Consider the following 6,321-nt stretch of genomic DNA (forward strand, 5'->3'; position numbering starts at 1 on the left):
GTGTAATGCAGTTTTACTTGATAGATTATTTTGGTATTGTTGATGATATTGTTCAATATTTTATTTACTTTTGCTCAAGAAGTCAGCTCCACAAAAGAGAGGATGGGAACCAAACAGAACATACTTCTCTTTCTATTTCTTGACCAGTAATTCACAATTTTCTTATTATTGTATTGAGAAAAAGCTTGTGATTAATTTAAGCACTTCTTACAGCAAATTCCAAGAAGATACAAAATATCTAAAATATATAGGTTTTTTTTTTAGTTACTTTTTAACCTATGCATCATTTATATTTAAAATGAGATGGTACACACAGCCAATTTATCAAAAAGAAATATTTTAGTGAGTTTCTGAGATGCATTCTTTGGTTTGTTTTTAAGTTATGCACTTATAAGAAGGTTTCTCTTTTGTGTAATCATTTTCTAAAGTGTTTGTGTAATTTATGTGGAAAAATGAATAAAAGGGGCAAAGTATTAGTCTCAATTATTAGAAATAACTTTTCTAAAATGATATTTCTTCACCTGACTTTTGTGTTGATTTTTCTAGAGGAATATAGTTTCAAAGATAAAACAGTAGCTGCCCAAAAAACCTACTTTGAGCTATGATAGAGAGGAGAATCTCTACGTTTTTTTTTGTTTGTTTTCTTCTGTATCCTAACAGCCATGAATATAAGTATATTCTTAATTTCAAGCATAAAACTTGAAAAATAAGTAAGGCTATGAACACACAGAGGGAGGTGGTGGCTCAGTGGCTAAGACACTGAGCTTGTTGATCAGAAAGTTTGTCAGTTCAGTGATTCGAATCCCTAGCGCTGCATAACGGAGTGAGCTCCTGTTACTTGTCCCAGCTTCTGCCAACCTGGCAGTTTGAAAACATGTAAAAATGCAAGTAGAAAAATGTGGATCACTTTGGTGGGAAGGTAATAGCATTCTGTGCACCTTTGGCATTTAGTCATGCCGGCCACATGACCACGGAGACGTCTTCGGACAGCACTAGCTCTTCGGCTTTGAAACACAGATGAGCACTGCCCCTTAGAGTCAAACGACTAGCACGTACTGTATATGCGAGGGGAATTTTTATCTTTATAAACACACATAGTCCATCCAACCAGTTTTTCCCACTCTGGGATCTTCAAGAAGTGCTAAACTATCATCTCTTTTCTAGCACATTTGGAGATTTTTGAATTATAAAATATATTTAAATATTAAACAATAGGCAAACTTAAATCCGAATGCTGTAGTTTATTTATGACTAATTTTTAAGAACTGTAACTTCTGTTGTTTGTAATGAAAAGGTAATCTTACATTAAAACAGAATGATGATTCTGTTTGTGTTCACATAAACAATGAACAAGCATTAATATAAACAAATGAAGAAGCTGAAAAACTTACCGCAACACAAATTCCAGCATCTCAAAAATGCTCCAAGAATTGTCCCATGAATGACAGGCAGATTAAGCCCAGAGGAGGCTCATCAATTTCCAAAACGTATTGTTTTTATATAAAGCCGCCTCCCCGCATATTAAATTATTTTTGTTTTCCTGGCATCATACCTTAGTATAAAAAATGCCTGGTATTTATATTTAATTTTTTTCACTTTATTAAATGTTATTAATTTATTTATTAGCTACAAACAGCCATAACAATAAAAACATAATAGGGGCTCCACAGACACAGGAATTAATGTTTGTAATAAATAATCTAACAAGCACAGGTTTGAATATCAAGCACCATTAGATATTAAAGTGTTGCTTGGAATCACACCTTTGAAGGGATTTAACCTTTAAGGAAAACAGCCATCTTCATAGCCTTATCTGGAATATCACCATGTCTTCATACAATGTATTAAACCCTAAATAAATCTGATAAACAAAACACTAGTTTTGTGTTCCCACAACATGTTAAGCCCAAATAAACCATGTTAAATGATGGTGTGTTCCACATTATGTGCTAAATCAATGACTTAATTTTCACAGTATCTGGAGTAGCAATGTAAGGTAATTCCATTTTACCATAGATTAGTATGTGCCATGAACCTAGCCAATTCTATCTGAATATTAGATAGTTCTAGAAAGGGGAATGGATGTGTATATCGTACATGGTTTCAAAAAGATGTGTTAATAGCATTTTAAAATTGGTGCTTTGTTACCCCGCCCCTCCCAATACCTGCCAGCTTATTTCTCTACATAGAATAAAAAGGATACAATTTTGTCCTTTGTCTCAAGTACAATTTAAATTCTTGGTCTCAATTTAAATTCTTAAATTGATTGTTACAAGATTTGCTGGATGATTAAGATAATGGTGGAATTGTTGGTGCTCTCTGAGCTTGGTTGTTTGCTTACAGTTGTTTTGCTCCCCGTGTTCACACTGATGATGTTACCTACTTGGGTAATGAAATGTCTTCAAGCAAACAGCTAAGATCAGAGAGCACCAACAATAATTCCACAGTTCAACCCTGAGTTACATATATTCCAGTGGTAGGTTGCAGGTGGTACGCCCCGGTATGGGTGTACTGGAGCCTGCCCGGAGTACTGGGTACCGGTACAGTGCTCCAGAGGGCCCACCCGCCCGCCCGACCTCCTTACATGTCCTTTAAACCCTTTGGAGCAGCTGGAGCATTGCGGAGGCTTGCAGAGGCATCACTGGAAGGTAAGACACATGTGCATGCTCCGCGCGTGTGTGCATGCGCTCTGAGTGTTCATTTGGAGGACACCGGGCCCTGTGGCATCCGTACCGGTTGCAACGGGATCCGGAACCCACCACTGATATATTCTGTTGAGTTAGAATAATAGAAAATTATGTTGGATTTAATTCAATAGGTAAAATTATTCTGATGTACTGTTACTCTGGCCATTCCTTTAACCTTCAGAATTCTGCTATATTACATTTCTTATTTTGAATTAATTATAGGGCAGAGATCTGAGTGGATGACATTTCTCAGTTTTGGAGGATTAATGATGAATTCCTAGTTATCAGCCAGTCTTACACAGTGGATACTGTACAACAGGGTGATAATATAAGTAAGCCTTGTGAGGAAGACAGGAAGATACTTCAAGAAGCTAGCAGTTGTTGCTTTAATTTGGAATGTGCATCAGATTTGGCTAAATCCCAGATTTTGAGATGAAGGGGAATAATTTAGACCTAATTTTCAATGTTCTGAAGCAGAGTAGGCTAGTTTGAACTTGAGCTGTCCTTAAGGAAGTGCCAGCTCCAATGTAATCTCTTGCAATATATGCCTTGTGGCAAAGAGGGAATTTTCATTGCTCACCCGAAATACCATGGTTCCGATACGCATGGCCAAGCCACTGTTCTGCAAGCAGAAAAAAAAACCACAAGCCTGTATCAGGTGCAAAGCTCCATCAGCCCCTAAGACCTCTTCCAAAAAATCCTGTATTGGGAGAAGAAAGAGGATGTGTTGCACTAAAATTTTCAGGATCTATAGACATTTATTTGTGACTTGATGTATTCTTCGCCACTTAATATTTTGGATTATAATATAATTATCTCAGCTAGGGTAAGGTCAGAAAGGATGCGGTGGCTCAGTGATTAAGATGCTGAGCTTTGTCGACCAGAAAAGTCGGCAGTTCGGTGGTTTGAATCCCTAGTGCTGCGTAACAGAGTGAGCTCCCCTTACTTGTCCCAGCTTCTGCCAACCTAGCACTTCAAAAGCACATAAAAATTTCAAGTAGAAAAAATAGGGACCACCTTTGGTGGGAAGGTAACAATGTTTCGTTTGCCTTTGGCGTTTAGTCATGCCAACCACATGACCACGGAGACCTTTTTGGACAGTGCTGGCTCTTCATCTTTGAAACTGAAAAGAGCACTGCCCCCGAGAGTTGGGAATGACTAGCATGTATGTGCAAGGGAAACCTTTACCTTTACTTATGGTCAGAAAATTCAAGTGGTGCCACAGCACTGTGATTGATGCTCTTTGTTTCATCAATGCAATGCATCTTGACTTTTTTGGCTACACCCTTTAGAGACCCCTCTCTCTCTGTTCAAAAGATGTGCCTCAAATTAAGCCTCCTTTCTGAGAAGCTACCCGTGATGGAAAAAGCAAGGGCAAAGCTGCTCCACCTCACAGACTTCAGAGCGCTCCGGCTTTTCTCAGGTAACAGCTGAAGCTCGAGACAACTTGCTCCAACTGGCCTCCCAAGAATGTGTCAGCTCCTTGTCACCAGAGCACCGTTTCTGCTTTCTCTGCTTGCCTCTGTGAGGCTCTTCCAGATGGAAAACAACAAGGATCAAAATATTTCAAAGACCGAGAGAGGGAGGGAGGAAGGAAGATGGGACTGAAGATGCGAAAACACATGGTGTCAAAGAGAGACATTCGTCAAAATAGAGGGAAAGCGGTAATATCCTCAGGGTAAACAATTTGGAGAGTTTCTAAAAAGTGATTCTTTTATGGATATACTTACGGTGAGTTTTTAATATGTCCTGTAGACTTGCCTCCATTATGGTGAAGGCTTTCAATAAGCAAGTCATCCTTGTCAATGGACATCTCAAGGGCACAGCTTTCCTCAGGCTGAGAACTAGATTGCTATAGTCTTTTTAAATGGCATGGGGGCACGCTGAAAAATGAAGGGGGGGTCTCATTGTAAAAGAGGGTGGGGCAAAAAAAGGATTTTAGAAGGCAAGTCGTGACTAATCATTTAATAATCTATAACATTTAGCACAAAAATTTACATGTACAATGACCCCCGATTCTCAGATTTAGAATAAATTAGGAATGCATTAGTTGAATGAAATAAATTAATTTCATTGCAATAATTTTATTCAGTTTAATGTGGTTGTTAACAATAATCTACTCCTGCAATCTTCTGTCATAGACATAATTTCCTGTGCATATACACACTCTCATAAATGCAGAAAAAGGGCACACATGCATTCACACAAGAAAATAATGTTTTATTTCTCATTTGTAGTAACACTGGAAGTGAATTAGAGAAAACTGCAGAAAATTATAGTCAAGGAATACGATACATTGTGGACAGCAATGACAGTATAGGTGATATGCTGTCTATATTTGACCCCAGATAGACTAGCGAAAATGTATAAAGGGATTTCTTATAAATCAGTGTTTCTCAACCTTGGCGATTTTAAGTCCTGTGGATTTCAACTCCCAGTTGAATTCTGGGAGTTGAAGTCCACAGGACTTAAAGTCGTCAAGGTTGAGAAACACTGTTATAAGTGCTGGAAATGTAGTCAAAATCCAGGTTCATTTTATTATATGTAGTAGTCTGGCATATGTGAAAGCATACAGGATAAACATTGCAGAATGACATTGCAGAAAGTATTTAAGATACAAATATTAATGAATCCTGAAGCTTTTCTTTTAGGTATTATGGAGAAGCCAATTGAAAATCAGTTTTGGGTGATATTCCTTCACATGGTGACAGCTGCCAGGACTTGCCAAACACTGGAAAGAAAAAGGGATATCGGTTGTTGAAAAATGGATTTTGAAATTGACTGAATTAGCAGAGATGGCTAAATTAACTGCTTTGATTAGAGATAATGGACTAGACAGCTTTATAAGAGATTGGAAACTTTGTGGACCTTCTTTGCATTAAATACAACAACAAATAGTTAACAGAGGGATTTGAAAATTAGTGTAATGTTTAGCTTAACTTGTTCACTCCTGTGTGTGTGTGTGTGTGTGTGTGTGTGTGTGTGTGTGTGTATGATAAAACAATAATATAGAAGAAAAACATACAGTAGCCTCTAGCAAATAATGTATTTGCAGTTTGATAAGTTTAAGGAGCATAATTATAAAAGTTATAGCATAAGGTTGCACAAAAATCTACAGTGGGTTTTTAAAAAAATTTCTCCCTCATTCACTAATACTTCTACACTGTGTTACAATGTTGATTTTTTGTTTGTTTGGTGCCTTTTGAGTCAGTCTTGACTCCAAGTGACTACCTAGAGAGCAATCCCTGAAGTTTTTTGGGCAAGATTTTCAGAAGTGATTGGCTATTGCCTGCTTCCTCTGGCAGAGAGTGACTGGCCCAAGGTCATCCAGCTGGCTTTGTGCCTAAAAGAAGATTAAAACTTACAGTTTCCTGGTTTCTAGCTTGGTCCCTGTAACCACTACATCAAACCTGTTCGCCAATATTGATTACTTTTTATTTAGGTAAGATGAATAGCATTTGACACCAGCCAAATCAATAGGTATCATGGCTCTCAGCTTAGATAGGGCTATGACATCTTTGTAGCATTTTCTTAAAAACAGCATTTGCTCGGAAAAAGTTAATATACAGATATTCAGCTCTAGACTTAGCACTCAAAGCCTTCTGCCCAGGTGAAAAGCCCAAGCTGTCATTTC

Source organism: Thamnophis elegans, chromosome 10 (genome assembly GCF_009769535.1).
Source record: "Thamnophis elegans isolate rThaEle1 chromosome 10, rThaEle1.pri, whole genome shotgun sequence".
Taxonomy (NCBI): domain Eukaryota; kingdom Metazoa; phylum Chordata; class Lepidosauria; order Squamata; family Colubridae; genus Thamnophis; species Thamnophis elegans.